Raw genomic sequence first — 20,719 nt, forward strand, 5'->3', positions numbered from 1 at the left:
AAGCTTGTTTCCTGCCTTTCCTGTAGGTAGTCTAGCCTGGGTATGGATTTGCTGTGTCCAGGACTATTTGTAGGTTCCTAGGCCCCCAAGCCTTTCTGTGTTGGAGGGAAGCCTTCTAGCTTAATTTTGTTTCTTAAAACTAGCCAGTTTTTTGTTTCAGCACTTGTTCAGAACTTATTGTAAGCACTAAATAAGCTACAAATTACTACAGCACTCAACTTTCCTCACTGTCTAGAGGAAAACAGTTTCTAGTACTTAAAAAATAAGCATCTATCCAGGCATGTCTAAGGGTCAGCCTCTGGTGTTTTCTCCTGTCTACCTGATGAATCTGGACATCTTGGGGCAATGCAGTAATTGCCTCATGTACACAGACAACCCTCTCCTCCTACCACCCAACACTACAACCTGTGAGAGATGCACTTATATAGCCAAACTGGAAGCAAAGCTCTCTTCACCCAAGACTGGACTAGACAGTCAAGAGGAGAAGGTAAACACTTGCACCACACCACACTCAGCACATAGTCCCTCAAAACCTACACCACCAAAACACACACATAGAAACACAAAGCACACACCTACATTCGCGGAGGCTCTCAGTAAAAACCTGCCCAAGCAACAGGGACCTCCAAAGCAGAAACACAAGCAACCTCCTCCCCCCCAACACAACCCAAATGACACATAGCCCACAAACTCAGTGTGCCACTCAACCACAGCCCATAAGGCATAACAATGTACCCAACACTCTAGTCATAGTTGACTCTATAGTCAGGCACACTGATGTTCCACTCACTAGGCTAAACAAGGAGAAGGTTACTGTCAGCTGCCTGTCGGGTGCCAGGATCCGCCACATAACGCATTCACTCAGGTCACTCCACAACAAGTGCAAATATGACTCTGTCATTGTCCATGTTGGTGTGAATGTTCTGAGATGTACCTCCTTGGACTACATGGAAAGGGACATGGAGGAGCTGTCCGATCTTGTAGCCCAGGCAGGTATGACCCTAGCCCTGAGTAGCATCCTGCCATCACCCAGAATGATACCACAGTACAAGGACAAAATGATTGACTTCAACAATTGGCTAAACTTCTGGTGTCATTCTAAGGGGATCCAGTATTTGTCTGCCTGGGATGACATGATCGACAAGCCATGATGCTTTGCCAGAGATGGCCTGCACCTGTTGCCCCTGGGATTCCGGATACTGGCTAAGGCTCTAGCCACCCCTATAGTGCCTTTTTTAGGCAAGGTTCAAATGACAAATTCACCACCCTAACAGGTACAGGCAAGAAGAATCTGAGGGTATTGCTACTCAATGCTAGAAGTCTAAACCTCAAAATGCACTCTCTCGAGGCACTCCTTAAAATGGAGAACATCAACATCTGTGCAGTGACAGAGACCTGGTTCAAGGCTCCAGAGAGTACCCCTGCATTACCAGGCTATAATTCATACCACATCTTTTGGCCACCTAACCTGGACTGAAACACTAAAGGCAGAGGCGTGTCCATATTCATTAAGGATATCCAGACCTCCAGGCTAGTTGCTCAGCATAATGCATCCGAGATTATCCAAGTGCAACTAACTCTGGGAAAGACCACAATCCAAATTGTAGCTTGCTACAGATCCCCCACCATGTCCCAGGATTCCCACTCCTCATTTCTTAACACACTGGAAAATATTAGGGTACAACCTAACACCCTAATAATGGGTGATTTCAACTACCCTACCATTAACTGGGAAAACTACTCATGTACCAACTCTCATGCTCAACGTTTTCTGGAATTCATAAATTCCAATGCCATGGATCAACTTATCCACACCCCTACCAGGGGCAGCAATATCCTAGACCTGGTTATTACCAAAATGGTCAACCAATGCTCCATACCAGAGGTCAATTCCTCGTTGGTCAGATCCGGCCATAAGCTAATCACCCTAGACATCCACATCCCTCCCCCACCCCCCATTAGGTAAACCACAGTAAAAATTTTCTCCAAAGCTAACTTCACGCTTCTTAAGACAGAAGTGGCAAACTTCACGACACCCATGCTGATGGACAATAGAGGTATGACTGCTGAATCCTACACAAATGCACTTTATAAGCACTTACATGAGTGCATGGATCGTGCAATCCCTAACAGAACCAATATGCTATCCTCCAAAAAAGGAAGCCAATCTGGTGGTCCCCTGCCATAAACAAACTCTACAACAGAAGAAAGAAACTGTTGCAAAAAAGAGTAAAATCCCATGATTGGAGAAACTCCCTGGTCAGCTTCAGTAAGAAGCTGAGATCCCTCATAAAATACTCCAAAGCTAGTTATGAAAACAAAATCACCACTGACTCTAAAGACAACCACAAAGCATTCTATAGCTATGTCAAGAATCTCAATGGCAACACTCAGATCTGCTCTGAGTTACAGCACAATGCCACTAAATATACAGAACGAATGGATATTGCCAACATCCTGGCAGATAGGTTCAGTGCTAATTTTACCCCTCTGTCATCCCCTAAAGGGCCCATCTCTATACCAGAAGAATGCAAAGTTCCTGTAATCATGGCTGCACAGGTAAAAAACACACTATCCAAAGCCAAGAACACAGCATCCATGAGACCTGATGACATCCCAGGCTGTGTTCTACATGAACTACAGAACAAACTGGCACCCCACCTAAGTACCATGTTCAATCATAGCCTCACCTCAGGCTATGTGCCCATTGAATGGCGCACAGTGACAGTTATCCCACTCCACAAAGGGGGAGCCACCACAGACCCCGGAAACTACCACCCCATTAGCCTAACGAGCCTGGTCTGCAAGGCTATGGAGCGTATCATCATGGAACTTATAAACAATGACACTGGTAATCTCCAAACTCAGGACCCCACCCAGTTTGGGTTTGTAAAAGGCAGATCATGTCTCCTAAACCTGATAGGCTTCTTTGAAGCAGTCACCAAAGCCGTAGGTTTATAGGTTCATAGGTTCATACTAGGCTATCTGCCCTAGGGCATTTATAAGCCTAGCCCAGAGTTTTGTGGCTTTCACCACCCCTTTAGTTTGAAGGATACTATGCCCATTATTTTGCTGTGCCTCTGTCAAGCAGTGACACTGAGGTTATCCCTGGGGTATACCTGCGATCTCCCATCCATTGGTCAAGATTTCTCTTGAACAAAGCCAGCGAGGTGCTCTGCCTCACATGTACCGGGATTTTGTTCCACAGCATAGGGAGTCTCTGGGTGATGAATCTGTCCCTCCAGCACATCCTATTAATAGCCGTTTTAAGGTTTAAGTCTCTTGCCCTTGTAGTTTTGATGGATTTAGATTTTTTGAGGTGAAGCATGTTCATTAATTCCGGGTTGGACATGGCCTTGTATGTCAGGCACAGATCACCTCTGAGCAGATGGTAAGCGACTGAATAGAGCTGGAGTTTCTTCAGTCGGGCAGCATAAGACATATTTTTGAGACCCTTTATCCTTTTGGTGAGGAACTTCTGGGGCCTTTCCAATTGCTGCAGGTGTCGGGTCAGATACATTCCGAATGGGGCATTGTACTCAATCATTGTTCTGATGAGTGATGAGTACAGGGGAACGATGACCTCCCTTGATCTAGATGTGAATCTTTTCATGATCAGGTGGGCAATGTAGAAGGTCTTCCTAACTACTTTGGCAACGTGAGTGTCAAACGAAAGGTTACTGTCAACCTGGGTCCCCAGATCCCCGATAACCTCTTCTGTGCTTAGTGGATTGCCACCTATATGGTAACTAGGGGTAACCTTGTTTTTCCCCGAAGGGTATGACTATGCATTTTTTGGTGTTTAACTTTAGGCCATGGCTCTGGCACCAGTTATCCATTTCTATGGGACCCTTCTGAAGGATGTCTGTGTCAGATGGGTTTTCAACTATGGTGCCCAGTTTGCAGTCATCTGCAAACTTTGTCAGCCATAATCCTCCTGTGTTTGCTTGTACTTCTGAAAAGTAGATGCCGAACAAGAGTGGGCCCAGGACTGAGCCTTGTGGGACACCACTTGTGACAGGCTTGGAGTCTGACATGGCGCCAGCAACTCTGACCCTGTGGGTTCTGTCACTTAGCCAGTTTGCAACCCATCTTGTGACGTATGGGTTTACATTTAAGCTGGTGAGTTTTTCAATAATACCTGAGTGGGGTATTGTGTCGAAAGCCTTTGCCAGGTCAAGGTAGGCTGTGTGGACTGCCTTGCCCTCATCAATGGCCTTGGTGACTGTTTCGAAAAAGTCAACCAAGTTTAAAAGGTATGATCTGCCCTTGACAAAGCCAAACTGGGTTGGATCCAAAGTCTGCAAGTCCCCTATGTCTTTATTTATGAGTTCCATTATGATCCTCTCCATAGCTTTGCAGACCAGGCTTGTCAAGCTGATGGGACGGTAGTTTCCGGGGTCGGTGGAGGCACCTCCTTTGTGAAGTGGGACCACCGTTGCTGCTGCGCCACTCCTTGGGCACGATCCTGAGGTGAGGCTAAGATTAAACAGCTGCCCTAACTGCGGTTTTATTCCTCATTGAGTTCGTGGAGCACACAACCGGGGACACCATCTGGTCCCATGGATGCTGTGCTTTTCGCCTTGGAGAGAGCAGTTCTCACCTGAGCATTTGAGATGTTTGGGGGGGCTACAATCCTCTGGTATAGATATCTCTCCTTTTTGGGGAGAAATTTGCACTGAACCTGTCAGCCAGTATGTTGGCAATGTCTGTAGGTTCAGTGATTTTTACATCATTTTGAACTAATTCTGAGCATATCTGGGAGTTTCCTCCCAGGTTTATAACAGCTAAAAAAGGCCTTATGATTGTCTTTTGAGTCCTTAGCGATTTTTCTCTCAAAATTTGCCTTGGATGATTTTATGAGAGATCTTAGTTTTTTACTTATAATGATCAAGGGTGTCTTCCCTTTTACGGATTTTGCTCTATCTTGTAGTAGCTTCTTCCTTTTGTTGTAGAGCTTGTTTATGGCTGGGGTCCACCAGACTGGACGCTTGCCTTTGGTACAAAGAGTCTTTGTTTTGTTTGGGATTGCCTGATCCATGCAGTCCTGGAGGTGCTTGTAGAAGGCATTTGTAAGTGATTCAGCAGTTTGAGTAATGGTTTCTGCTGGCTCGGGGGCCTTGAAAGAGACCACACCAGTCTTTAGAAGTGTGAAGTCGGCTTTTGAGAAGTTCTTCACTGTGGTCTTTTTTATCTGGGGTGGAGGCGGGATGTGGACTTCCAGTGAGATTAGTTTATGATCTGATCTCACCAATGATGGGTATACTTCTGGTGTTGAACATTGTGACCCCATGTTTGTGATGATGAGATCTAGTATGTTTTCTCCTCTTGTGGGGATGGTGACTAGTTGTTCCATGGCATTTGAGTTTATGAACTCTAGGAACCTTTGAACTAGAGTGTTGGGGCTTGAGTAGTGATCCCAGTCTATATTTGGATAGTTGAAATCACCCAGTATGATGGTGTTTGGAGATACATTTATCCCCTCCAGTGTTTTCAGGAAAGCTGTGTGAGGTTCCTGAGTTTGAGAGGGTGGCCTGTAACATGCTACAAACTGCAGAGCAGTCTTGCCTACGGTTAATTGCACCTGGATGGTCTCCGATGCATCGTGCGTTGCCACCAACCTTGAGGTGAGGGTGTCCTTGATGAATATGGACACCCCCCCTCCTTTCTTGGTGTTGTCCGGATTTTGGGGCCGGAACGCATGATATGAGGTAAAACCTGATAGTGCCAGGGTGCTCTCAGGAGCCTTGAACCAGGTTTCAGTCACAGCACAGACATTGATGTTCTCCATACTGAGAAGGGCTTTGAGTGTGTGCATCTTGAGGTTGAGACTTCCTTTTTTGTGTTCTAGGGTGGTAGGTTTAGAATTTGAGCCTTGCCTAAAAAAGGCACTATGGGGGTTGCAAGAGCCTTTGCCAAAATCTGGAAGCCCAGGGGTGACAGTTGCAAGCCCCTCATAAGCAGCTGGCTTGTCCAGCATGTCATCCCAGGCAGACAGACATTGGATCCCCTTTGAATGACACCATAGTTTAAGCCAATTATTAAAGCTGATCATCTTGTCTCTGTATTATGGCATAATTCTTGGTGAAGGTAGGATACTGCTCAAGGTCAGGGTAGATGAGGGTAAGGTGGTTCACACAGCCTATCTAGATCTCGCCAAGGCTTATGACACCATCCCCCACTCTGGAATTATAGATAAACTCACTAAATTAGGTATAAATCCCTATGTCACAAGATGGGTTGCCAACTGGCTCACTGACAGAACCCACACTGTGAAAGTAGCAGACTCCAAATCCAGCTTCAGACCAGTGACAAGTGGAGTACCACAGGGTTCAGTCCTGGGTCCACTCCTGTTTGGTATCTACTTCTCTGAAGTACAGGCCAACGCAGAAGGTCTTTATTAACGGTTCGCAGATGACTGCAAACTAGGAGCCATAATCAAAACTCCAAAAGATGTCGACATCCTACAAAAGGGCCTTGCTGAGACAGATGCCTGGTGTCAAAGCCATGGTCTCAAGCTCAATGCCAAAAAGTGCATTGTCATTCCTTTTGGTAAAAACTCAGTACCCATGAACTACCACATAGGTGGTAGTCTACTTAACACTGAAAGTGTGATAAGAGACCTTGGGACACAGGTGGACAGTAGTCTCTCCTTTGATAATCACATCACCACAGTAGTCAGGAAATCCTTCTATGTGGCACACCTCATAACAAAAGGTTTCTCATCCAGGAAAAAAGAGGTAATTGTTCCCCTCTACTCATCACTCATTAGACCCATTACAGAGTACAATGCCCCTTTTGGTATGTACCTCACAAGACATCTACAACAACTGGAAAGGCCACAGAAATACCTCACAAAGAGGATTATTGGCCTCAAAGAGATGCCCTATGCAGACCGTCTCAAAAAACTGCAGCTTTACTCCATTGCATATCGCCTACTCAGAGGCGATCTCTGCCTAACACACAAAGCTATGTCAAACCCAGAGCTTTTAGACATGCTCCATTTAAAGAAATCTCAATCCCTACGAGCTACATGCTCTAGGGACCTAAAACTCATCACCACAATAAACAGAACATGCTGGAGGGATAGATTCCTGTCCCAGAGATTTCCCATACTCTGGAACAAACTACATATCTATATCAAACAAAGCTCCTCATTAGCACTCTTCAAGAAAAATCTTGATGATTGGATGGGAGATAGGAAATTCACCCCGGGGATCACTTCTGTGGCTCTGCACGACAGTGGCACAGGAAAATAATTTTCTTGGGTGGCGAAAGCCAGGGTACCTTTGGCTAGGCTTATATAGGCCCTAGGGCCAATAGCCTACTACCTACCTATGAACCTATGAATGAGACCATTAAGGGGTATGGCCCAGTAGTTTCCACACACAGCACTGATTGGTTAAATGACTAGCTCAGAGTCACACAGTAGGCAGATGTAGGCTGAGGGAATCAAACCCTGCATAACAGGAAGAAGCTTCTTAACAGCTAATAGTCTCAGTTCTCTCTGCAAACAGCAATACTCCTTTCATAGTTGTCATTACAACTTGAAGAACTGTTTTTAAAGCAAACTTCTTTAAATAAATTTAACAGATGGGCCCAGAGAGAGAGGATTAAAATGGTTCATTAAAAGAATATTAAGATCCTAGTAAGGTAGAATGTGCTTCTTAGGATTCAACTGAAGTGCATATTTTCAAAGAGGATATGAAAAGCCTTTGTAACATAAATATAAAACGCAGGAAATTAGGAAATTGAAGCTTGCTCTTGCAATAAAGTTAAATGCTTCTGTAGCATGATATTGCAGTGTTTGCTGAACTCAGCTAAATCCAAATTTTTCTAATCTTTTAAGCAACTCATAATTCTGCCCTCACAGAGAGAAGTTTTGGAACTTATCAGACCAAGAAATTTAGGAAGGAAATGGAATGCCTTGTCTCAGTGCTGCTGCTGTATAAAATATAAGAAGATATTTAGAAAAAAAATGTAGTTTTGTGAGTGCAGTCATCATAACCCAAGATATTCAAGGAAGTCACACAAGTAATATATCATAATATTTGGGTTACATGTCAGCTTATCAGTTCCATGTGTTTTGCTTTTTTTCATAGTTATTATGCCCACTCCCAAAATGGCCAACTATAGATATTGTGCCACTGTTAGTAGTGGCATGTTGACATTCATTTATATATATATATATATATATATATATATATATATATATATATATATATATAAGAGAATATAGCAATTTCATTTACTGTAATTCTACATATCACTCTGATGTAATAAAAACTGAAGCAAGTATGTAGAAGCTAAAAATTATAAATGAAAATGATTAATGCCTGCAGCTGTTTTTACAGAAACAGATGGAATGCATTGTTTTGCAAAAAAACAAAGTATTCTCCTTACTTTGATTTAACACACCTTTAAGTTAGTGTATTTATTAATTAAGGGTATAGGGCAAAGCCCCCATATGTTTGGATGCAGAAGGTCCAGTACCCACTAAAAACATCAAATCTGTATTCAAATTTTATTGTTAAATATCTTGTTATTTTTATCTTAGTAATTCACACTTAAACGGTAGAAGGTGTGATCTGTTTAAAGTAGTTTTACTGTTCTAAAATGTTTTTCCAAGTGTTTACATAATAGTTTGCTCACATATTTATGTTTCTAAATATGTGCTCTGTCTTCATTGTTTACTGGAGTGAAATTAGTTATTTTTAATCAGTTTGAATCATTCTGTCATCCCTTAGTACTAGGGCATCAAACGTATACTGATTTATAGCAACATGAAATCACACTTTACAAACTCCAGGGGAAAAATATGAGATAAAACCCATGAAAATCAGACCATCTGGCTAAAATCAGGGAACTTAATTAGCATAAAATATGCCAATTCATAATGAGGTCATCACAGCCATAGAGGGAAGCAGGACACAGCTAAGATTTTCTTTTTTATTTCATTATATCATCTTACACCTAACTTGGCAATAGCATAAATGTTGCCACCCCAAACAAAACCTTTTTCTTACAACACAAAAAGCAAAATCACATTGCACTATCAGAAAATACTTCACATAAAATGCTATAGTTAAATAAAAATGCTTTATTTCAAACATGGTTAGACTTAGGAATAAATGTGTTACTTGAAATAGCATTACAAGTTAAATAGGCAGTCATCTACTACTTAACTATTGCTTAGTGACAAAGAAAACTTCTTCACCTTGCAATTCCAAACTAATTTTTTGCTACTATATATGGATCTAGGACTACTGAATGAAAGTTCAATAGTCCGAATCCACAATCACCGAACACACTTTAACGAAAGCGCTTTCACCGAAAAAGTGCTTTTGTTAAAGTGTGTTTAAAAAAAAATAAAACATTACTTTTACATTTTTGCTGCAAAAACATAAAAGTAATATTTTATTTTTTTTAAACAACCATTAACGAAAGCTCTTTTTCAGTGAAAGTGCTTTCGTTAAAGTGTGTTCAGTGATTGTGGATTCGGACTATTGAACTTTCATTCAATAGTCCTAGATCTATATATATATATATATATATATATATATATATATATATATATGTATACGACATGTAGTTGAATAATCACAACCTTGAACACCTTGATATCAAGCCCAACTGCTCCAAACCACAATAATCAAAGATAAAAGAAAAATAAAATGCACACATTTTTGTTTGGGAGGGCAAATACCCCTGCACCTCCAACACCCTCTGCTACTTACAAATACAAACTCCAAGATCACACTACATTGAGGTAAGGGCAAATTCTCCAATCCACACTGTTCTGCAATTTTGTAGAAAAAAAAGTCAGTAATATGTGATCAGTTAACATTTGCTCAACTGTACCAGATTATTTTTCTGTACAACCAGTTAACTTCTTGACAAGATCAGTGACACTTGTATATGTAATTTCTCAACTATGAGTTACACTTCAGCAAAGCAGAACTGGACCATGTCGATCAGTTGCATAACAAATCTTTGAGTCACCACAACAGATGCTACCATGGATCCTGTAAAGGGGGGCACAGTTTGAAACTTTTACATGTTCATCATATTGATCACTGCTGCAGTAGCTTTAGCTGTAAGGGTTATATCATGCCAAGGATATCCACACCTCCAGGCTAGTTGTGATCCCCGTCCACCCTGTTCCCTTCTTTTTCTTCCAGACAGTCTGACTCAACATTTGTTTCCCCTTGGAAAACAGATAGTTTCAGACAAATGGGTTCTGAAGACAATTTATCAAGGTTACAGATGGCATGGGGAGGAAATTCCTGCAGACCAGACTTTTATTTCTACTTGTTCTTCCTCACATGCTGTCCCAAAGAGTGATAGAATTAGTTCTTTCTTCCCAGGTAGGGAAATGTTTTTGCTCAAGGATGTTCTTATTGCCAAAGAAATAAAATGCTTGGAGACTATTTTTGGAACTTTCTTTCCTAAATCTGTTTATGACACTGCCCATATTCAAAATTATGTCACTTCGTAACCTATTACCTCAACTTCCTCTTTCAAGTTTCCTAGCAGCACTAGACATAAAAAATGCTTATTATCACATCTCTGTTTATCCAGACTTCAGATGATTCTTAATGTTTTGTGTATCTGAATAACATTATCAGTTCTCTGTCTTACCATTTCACTATCTACTGCACCGAGTGTTCACAAAGTGTCTAGTGCCAGTTATAGCTCATTACAGGCTATAGGGTATCCACATTTTTCCATATTTAGATAGCTTGTTTATCTTTGCAGTCTTTTTCAGAGTGTCAGGAATCTCTCCCTCTCGCTCTCTCTCTCTCAGGTGAGAGATCTCTTACACAAGCCAGAATTCCAAGAGAGCATTTAAAAGTCTTTCTTGACTCCTTCACATAGGATTGTGTTCCTGGGATGTCAATTAGACAACTCAGTTCAAACAGATTTTCTTCCTCATCAAAAATAGTTCTATATCCAGCTCTGTTTCTAAGGTTCTCAAACTAGAGTAACTGCAAGAACATACCTCAGGATTTTGGGTGTCATGGCTTCTATGATTGTCATGATACATCTGGCAAGACTGCACATCAAAAAGATACAGTGGTATCTGAAGTCATTTTGGTCCTAGCACCAACACCCTTCGTCTTTTCAAATTCTACTGCTGAGGTTTGTCAGAACAGAAATCATTTGGTGGAGACAACAGGTATCTTTAAGTCCGGGTCTCTACTTCTCCCTCCCTGTTCCAAACCAGTCAGTCACCACAAGCACCTCAGGCTTTGCTTGGGGAGCACGTTCAGGAAGTATAAAATTGCAGAGTGTGTGGGACACCAAGGACAGATGCAAGTACATAAATATAAAAGAAGTAATTGCTCTGATGGAGGCACTCAACTCACTGAATCATCTTTTTTCCCCAGGACCTCTTCAAGTTGTTACAGACAATATCACAGTCATGTGGTACATCAATAAGTGGGGGGAACCAGGCTATACCCCCTTTGCGTCTAGCCACGTTAACTTGCAAAACAGCTTCACAGCACAATCTGACTCCACAGGCACCTTACATAAGTCAGAGCAAAATTATGAGTCAGACAAACTGAGCAGAACCAGGGCAGATACTCATGAATTGTAACTAGATCGGGGGTCTTCCAGCATTTCATCCATATGTGGGGAGTTCCTTAAGTAGACCTCTTTTCCTTCTGTTTGAACAATCAACTGAGAAAATTCTGTTCCAGGACTCCATGCAAGAAGACCTGAAAAACAGATGCCTTTTCTTGTCCTTTGACAGGAATGTTCCTGTATGCTTTTCTACCCTTAGGTTCCTGTATGCTTATCCAGGGGACTTCTAAAGAAATCTTCCAAGATTATTGTGGTGACTTCCTTCTGGCCCAGGCAACCATGGTTCTCCCTTCTTTTGGAAATGGCCAGTGGTAATTATCACTAGCTTCTTCACAGACTGGATCTACTCACACAAGAACAGGGGTGTCTGATGCACGTTGACATCAATCAACCTCAGTTGACTGCCTGGATGATAACTCTTTATTCTTTCTACACGCCTGTTTACTGAGGATGTACAGCAAGTACTAATGAAAGCAAGAAAGCCTGCTACTAGAAAAATCATATATTAACAAATGAAAAAGGCTTTCTCATTGGTGCCAACAACAACCAGTATCAATTCAGGGCTAGTTTTTCTCTGGTTTTACAATATTTGCATGAGCTACTATCCTATGCCCTGTCAAGTTTCATTTATCAACTATATCATCATATATGCCATGGATCTTCATCTTTCAATGTGGTTTCATTTCAAAATGTTTTTGAAGGGGGGTTTGCACAAGAGGCCTCCAAGTAAACCAGAGGTCCTTTCTTGGGATCTTAATTTTGTGTTATAGAAGCTAACACTTGCTCCACTTGAACTAGCTAACCTGGCTGGTTTGAGGTTCTTAACATGGAAAACAGTTTTACTGATTGCTCTGACTTCTGTAAGAAGAGTATTTGAGTTGCAAGCTGTTATGGTGAGCCAACCATATCTCATTTTCCACATGGGCAGGCAGGGTTTCTTTGAGAACTAATCCTTTTTTTATGCCTAAGGTAGAATCTGAGTTTAATTTAAGCCAAACTGTCAATCTTTTTGTTTTCTTTCCACAAACCAAAAATCAGGTAGAAAGGATACTCCATGAAATTTCCAAAGAAAACTCAGATACTATCTTGACAGAAATAAATCTTTTAGATCTTCAAATCAATTGGTCATTTCTTATTAAGGTAAGAAGAAGGGACAACCTGTACCAAAACAGACTGTTTCCAAATGGTTGTCTAGCCTATTAACTTTTGTTACACTTGCTGGAATAAATACTCTAGGTACAGTAAAGGCCCGCTCTACCTAGACCTTGGCTTCTTCTATTGATTTTTCAAAAGGGTTGAACTCTAGAAGTAGATATTTGGTCTCTGTATGTACTTTTACAAAGCACTATAAGCTTAATTCCTTCCCTAGGTCTAGATGAGGCTTTGCCTGGACCATTTTTCCAGAGCTCCTGGACCCTTTCCCTTCTACCTCCCAAATGAAGTAAACTAGAGTAATTTACCCTTATAGCTACGACTACTGCAGCAGTGATGAATATGATGAATGCAATACAACTGTGTAAGTAAATTTACCACAACAGTAGATGTTCAAATGATCACTGCTGCAGTAGCTACTCCCACCCTCCCTCCATCCCCCTTGTTTTTTTTTTTACGCTAGGATGTAGACATTTATTTATTTGTTCCTAGAATTGTCCGTTAAGGGCAGCCTCCCTCTGTCTGTTGGCAGGAAAGCTCTGTAGGGCTTGGCACCCAAACTTGTCTTTTAGTCAGCTCATTTGGCATGTGGAATGTGCCCTGAAGCTTTAAAGCTGGCCGGCTGTTATACCACAGGCAGAATATTATTCATATAGCTAAGGCTACTGCAGCAGTGATCATTAGAACATTGACTGTTATAGTAAGTTTACTTACACAACTGCACTTTTCCATACATGTAAATAATCATGATTCCACAAATTGTGATTGATGTAGTGGAAGTGAAGGAATCCCCATGCAACTATCCTGATTGCAGCCACAACTACATACTGTTTGCTGTTCTTCTTCTTCTTCACATTTTATATGACAAATATTTTCTCTTTATTTGCTAATTTCCTACATACAGCATCCACCTGCAAATAATACAAACTTAGCCACAACAGTTTATCACAGTAGTCATCTCAGACAAAAACAAGCATGCTGAGCACGTTAAAATAATTTCTGCAGGCTGCAGCTACCTAAATAAGCTGTACGTTATAATGCAGTGCAACACCTGTAAAGAACAGAATATAAAAATGAAATATATAATATAAATACAACACAAATGGGCTCTCCATACTGAAGTTATAATTGATTACTCTGCACTAAAACCATCCAGGAAAACTAATTAGCATGCTCTCAGCTACCCATTTACCCTTTAAGAAAAAATTTGTAATGGCTCAATGCAGGGTTCATTTTAGTTGTGATGGATCTGAACTGACTCAGAGATCTTTGGTATCCTTATAAAGGATGACAATTTCATCTTAGATTATAAATATAGCATAGAAACAATTATGTATAATATGTAACCTTCCACATCACACGGGTTTTAAGGCACTTTGATTCTTAAAACTCGTGCTTGAAAATTGTGCCATTCTGTCTACAGCAGGGATGTTAAGGAATTTATTTATATTTAAATACCAAGAGCATTTTGCTGAAGCCTGCCCTGGATTGGTTTTGTCATATGATCTGATCCTTACTTGCAGAGGTAGCAGTTCTGCAGTATGGCTGTGCTGCATGGACATGCTTTACTTCCTGTCTGGAACAGTTTGAGCACATGGAGAAGCAGCAGTTCTGCAGTATGGCTGTGCTGCATGGACATGCTTTGCTTCCTGTCTGGTAGATCTTAAGCACGTGCAGAGGTAGCAGTTTTGCAGTATGACTATGCTGTATGGACATGCTTTGCTTCCTGTCTGGTAGATCTTGAGCATGTGCAGAAGTAGCAGTTCTGCAGTACAGCTGTGCTGCATAGACATGCTTTGTTTCCTGTCTAGTACAGCTTAAGCATGTGCAGAGGTAGCAATTCTGCAGTATGGCTATGCTGAACAGACATACTTTGCTTCCTGTCTGGAAGAGCTTGAGCACACTGTTCAGTGTCACAAATTTGAACCCTAGATCCCTGATTTGATATGAAATTTGAGTGAAATTATTTTTAAAGTCCTACAGCATAGTGAGTTTCCCTAGTATACAAAATCACAATATCGATTACAAAAAATGTAGTGAGCAAGACCTGTAGTAGTATGCTAAGTCAATGCTATTTCCAATTTGTGTATGCGCGTGTGTGTGTGTGTGTGTGTGTGTGTGTGTGTGTGTGTGTGTGTGTGTGTGTGTGTGTGTGTGTGTGTGTGTCTATATAGACACACACACACACACACATGCACACACGTGTGCGCACACACAAAACATGAAGAAAATGCAGATGCAGTGCTGAGCAGACAGGCTGCATATCTGTCAATTTCAGGTTATGGTTGGGTCGATGGTAAAGTTGGCTGCTTTGCCATTTAAATGTGTTCATCATTTCCAAATTAGGATGCTTGAATCTTTGCTTGCAATATGTTTCATTAATTAACTTTATTTCACCGAATGGTCTGTTAAAAGTGTAACCTATATGAGTGAAAGTGATTACCTCAACGCTTCAAAATTTAAAGGAGTGTTAACATTTAGATGTTCAGAATTATACATTCACTGACAGGTGATTTCATTTAGATCTGTTTCACTTAGTACATTGCAATGATACCAGGTACAGCATAGTTAGATGTGATGTGAGCAGTTATTATGTAATGTGCCCAGATCCCATGTAAGCTACTTTGTATCCAGATCAGATCTTCTGACTGAGGAACATTACTATTATAGCACCCTTCTGTTAAAAAATGTATAATATGAAAACTATGAACAAAGCATTGTACACCACAAGGAGCAATTTGTATTTTGTGCTAGTAGTAATGGTACTTTTCTGTTATCGGGGCAACACCTTCAAAGCGGTTGCTGAGCTCCGATACTACTCTATTTACATGTCTTTCAGCTGTTCATCTTTTAGGTGTTTATGTTAACATGTCTCAAAAATGTAGAAGTCACATCTTTCCTCTTTAACTTTTATCCAATTTACATGATGTTTGTAGTAACTCCTTACAGACATGACAATACACAGCATTCGGGGTTCAGCAACCGCAGGAGCAAATTACCGATAAAAACACAATGTCACGCATTAAAAAGCATTCTCTCAAAGTGTGAATGGCTCAACTTTACAGTGAAAAATTTTCTTTTTTGGGGGGCTAAGCGTCCCTTGTTTTCCTTCTTTTCTGTGTCATACTTAATGTTATTTTCAGGACAGCCCAGCGAGATGAATGTGGGGGAAGGAACTGACAGGAGCTTTGCACGGAGGTGTTGCCTGTGATAGTCAATCGCCTCATGACTTGGGTACCGCACACAGGACATTAACACTAAGAAGACACTGTACAGGGAGATCATTCATTTTTCCTTTCTGGTAGGGCAATTATAACGATTGGATATGCTACAGAAATAAAAATGAAGAAAGCCCACAGTTTCCACATTTGCTGCATTTATTTACTTTTCTTAGCATTTCTCGCTGCACTTTCAATGCCGTCGCTCAGCTGAAATCCAGTAGCAAGACACATCCGTTAACCAGGCATGTGGACAGTTTACCCAGATAACTCCATTTTATGCTTAGAAAAATTTTTAAGACGAATACTTTTTACACACGTAATCAATAGACATGTCAAGGTTCTGGATTTCAGCTGAATGCTTCATTGAAAGTGTTGCCCTGATAACGGAAAAGTACCGTAGTAACTACTGTATTATGAATAAATATTTCAAAGGGTGATAGAGAGTGAGCACACATACTGTTGCAATGACATCCAAAGTGTTAGATCAAGCATGCTTACACAGATGTGCATTCATTGTTTACAGAAGGGTTATTCCACTAGTACATCATGACACCTGCATAGAATTTCAAGCAGGAATAGGAAAGCTAGCATGTTGGATATTTTCATAATCCATTGTAGTGCAGCTGTGCCAAAGCCTGTCCTCACTGTAGGCAGTATTCTGGCTTACAGTGCTTAGTAAAGATATGTACATTAGTCTGAGACACCATACCTCTCAAGTGCCCCTGATTTTTAGGGACGTCCCTAATTTTTACTCAGAATTTAGCTCTGTCCCTCTTAATCCCGCCTAAAAATGGTGACTTTTGGAGAAAAGTTTGTTAATTATACTTAATATATAATAACAATAATTAGAATTATAGACTGCTTTCACTTCTGAAAATGCATATTAATTCATATTCACTTATTCAGTCAATGTCTCAAGTTAATAGTATTGGTATTTTAAAAGTGTCCCTGATTGTAACTAATTGTTTCTAGATTTGGAGATTTGTTCCTGACTGGGTTGAGAACTATACGAGACACAGCTTCCAAAATATCTTAGAGAATGGGCAAACTGTACATCAACACCCTGATTGGAAAATGAGCATTCTTCAGCAGGGTATTAATGTACAAGTAATGTCCACTGACAAATGAGTCCGCCACTTCATGGTAGCATATCAAGCTGCCGTGGAGATCAAGCTGCAAAAAAAATAATGGCCACCATTGTTTTGCGCTCGCTAAGCAGTGATTCTTCTGTTTAGCAAGCGTAAAATGTAAAACAAAATGCTGTGTGTGTGTGTGTGTGTGTGTGTGTGTGTGTGTGTGTGTGTGTGTGAGAAAGAGATCGAGAGAGTGAGGGAGAAAGCGAGAGCGATCTTGTGTGAGTGAGTGTGTATATGAAAGCAGAGAAGACTGTGTGTGTGAGAGAGATTGAGAGAGAGTGACAGCGGTCTTGTGTGAGTGAATGCTTGTATGAAAACAGAGGAGCCTGTGTATGTGAGAGACTGAGAGTGAAAGTGATCTTGTGTGCGTGAGTGTGTGTATGAAAGCAGAGGAGACTGTGTGTGTGTGTGTGTGTGTGTGTGTGTGTGTGTGTGTGTGTGTGTGTGTGTGTGTGTGTATGGGAGAGAGATGGGCTGCATGTAAAATTGTTGTATTTTACTTCGTTATTATTTTTAAGCACTATGTTATTTTTATATATGTTTGATGTAAAATGCTTCCTCCCAACACCATTAATTTATACTACAACAAGTTTGAAACATTAGGCAGAGAAACTATTTTACATTAAAAATGTATTAAAAATATAGTACTTAAAAACATAAATAAGCAAGTAAAACACAACAATTTTACAGACAGCCCATTCTTTAAGTGCAATATTGCCCTCCAGGGTGTGTGTTAATGTGTAATTAATGCCCTTCCAGGGTGTAGAGGCCCTCCACCTGCAGCATCGGGCCTCATAACATCCCTGGGTGGGTGTTAATTATACATTAACACACACCCTGTCAGGCATTATTGCTTGCTTGAGCTGCAAATGTTGCTACAGGGTGCTGCAACGTCTGTTGCAAAAGAATGCAATGCAGTGTTCCAATCACTTTAAAAAGATTTGCTTAATAACAGAGAGGCCTTATTTCTTTCATGAAATAGACTCAATGTTAGGGTATTTTCTAATATAATTCTGATATTGTATCTCTGTTTTTCCTGTTTCAGGAAGTGTAACTCAAGAATGCCTAAAAGTTAAATAAATAAATAAAATACTTTTTATTTTTTTATTTTTGTGCAAGAATGTAGAGAGTGTGGCTGCCCTAACCCTTATACTCATATATAGCAACTCCATGGGCACAGAATAGTAGGAAAAATGAAAATACTCAATTGCATTCACTTTTTTCCCTTGGAGAATACAAGTGCATGTAGTTCTGACAAATTACGATTAAAAAAATTGAAGAAAAGCCACTTAGTGGACCTTCCTTCTTAGTGTAGGCATGCTCGGTTAATATTCTTTATATGCAGAACATATTCATCTTTATTTTCATATGTAGGGGGAAGTGTTGTTAGTGGAATTTTCTCACAAAGAATGATTCCAGACATTAGTTTAGACAAAAACAAAGTATTCATCTGTATGGAAACCACTTCATTGTGGAAAACAGTGTCAGGAGGTTTACAAAGATATGCTTGGCATTCTTTTGCTAGAAGTAAGTATTATATTAAAAAGTGCTTTCCATGAAAGACATTTAAAGTCTTCTCACACTGTTGGTACAAAAGGAGGAGAAATCCACTTTTGTATCATAAAATTTAACTCCCAAGGAGGACACACTGATCTTCTAAGGGGGTCTTAAACAAAAGCAACTCTCAATTAAAAGGTTGGCTTCAGCTTGTGGAAAGAATGCTATGAAGACTGAAATAGCAGAGATATGCACATTGTTTGAAGAATGAATTGGCATGGACTTGAATATATAGTCCAAGTAGCTCGTAGCCTTGGAAATGGACAGGTAAGTGGATCTAAGCCTTGCCCCTTTGTCCAAGCAAAAATAATGTCCATTTCTGAAAAATAAGAATGTTTGATTAGCCAGGCTCTTAACTTCACTGAGAATACTTAGAACTACTGCGAGAAATTAAAATCATATCACCCCTGCCAAAAGGCAGGCTATCTTCAGAGTGCTGTTGTGAGATCATAGTTTTGACCAGATGTAGTCTGATGTTAGGTGAGGACTGAGCTGATGCAGATGTGAACAAGTAATAGATGTCAGGGCCAAACTGGAGTAACATGAATCAACTTTACTTCCATGAATTATAGCACACTTTCTGAATCAAAAGGAATAAAGGCACACATCAGTTCTTTACTGCGTAGAAATGAAAGCATGTCTAGTGTTTATGCTTTTGAATAATAAAGAAAGAAAGTACGAAGGAAAGAAAGAAAGAAAAAAAAGAAAAGCCTTGGGGTTGCTCTATTATGCTATATTGCAAAAAAGTCTAGAATGTGTTCCAAGACAGTATCTATTGGAGGCATTTAATGTGTCACTTTGGCTATGGAATTATACATATCTGTTTGCTGAGTGAAACTGTCAGGGAATTCAGGTCCTTTATAAGACAAATTGCCACAAGACTTAGTTTACACTGAATTACCCACTATAAGATCAGTACTGCTTATCACTAAACCTGGAATGATCTTACTCGGCCTTGGTTACTGTGGTACAATATCACTCTTGTATTGTGCACATTTATCTGAACAGGCTATGGGATAAAATCTGGGTTGTAAAACATAGAGGTCTTTGGGTATTGTTTTACTTCTTTTATTGTGGTACAAAGGTAGTTTGCTTGATGAGACCAATTATTCTGATTTAAGAAAATTTTGAAATTTTGAAAAAGGTTCCCCATAGATAATCTGAAGGATTTAGGGAAAGGAATATGATGAGAGATTAGGGGAGCTAGAACTCCTGTCACTGAAGAGCAGAAGAGAAGGGGGATATGATACTGATGTCCAAGACCATGTCAGGGAGATGTGAAGAGGTCATTGTGAAAAGAAAGAAATAAGGGAGAAAGAGAGGTTACGGGCAGCAGGCTGTAGGGACTGACTAATCCCTGTATCTCTGAAAGTGCTTTTTGACAGAGAGAGTTGTGGACCCATGGATGGTCTGCTGAAGTGATGGAGGGAAAATGTATAGATGCATTCATGATAGCACAATACATGTGAGAAAAAGGTATGGGGAAATGTAGAGTCTAGGATGAGGAAGAATGCTAAACGCACTTAAGAATGCAAGATGGGATATGCTTGTTGTCTCTTTCTACCAATAAGCATATACAATATAATATAAAATAATATAATGCAATGACTGAAAATATCAGTCATGAATTATATTATTTTATATTATTACATATGCTTATTGGTAGAAAGAGGTTTACGCGTCTTCATAAATAAAAGTAATTATCATGCAGAATTTTTCTATTCATTTCTCAAATTGCAGGCTTACAGAATGTGTTCAGCTTTTGCATAAAGTGAACTTGTCTCCTAAAAATCAGTGTCAGTAAAACAGAAAGATCATCTACATCCTATTAGCAGTAAATGATTATGCATAGTTGAAGTGGCTACTTGCTGATATCTATCCATGTAAAATAAAGTTGCAGGTATATGTACTATACAAACAAATGGCCCAAAGTAAATATGATAGTTTGCATCATTAGAAAAAACATGTTTTGAAGTGGTTTCTCTGCTAAGACCTGTCTCAGTTTTGCAGTATGCTAAAGTTCTATCACTACATGTATACTAACACCATGTTATTACTTCAGTT

The 20,719-nt window shown here is 40.2% G+C and overlaps 1 protein-coding gene across 4 annotated transcripts in view; it reads right to left on the reverse strand.

Moving 5' to 3' along the window:
* CKMT1A (creatine kinase, mitochondrial 1A) overlaps positions 1–20,719 on the reverse strand; it is a 176,005-nt gene that overhangs the window by 89,623 nt on the left and 65,663 nt on the right. The gene's annotated exons all lie outside the window — the stretch shown is intronic.

This window comes from Protopterus annectens, chromosome 7.part0 (genome assembly GCF_019279795.1).
Source record: "Protopterus annectens isolate FY-2018-M chromosome 7.part0, PAN1.0, whole genome shotgun sequence".
NCBI classification, from domain to species: Eukaryota; Metazoa; Chordata; order Ceratodontiformes; family Protopteridae; genus Protopterus; species Protopterus annectens.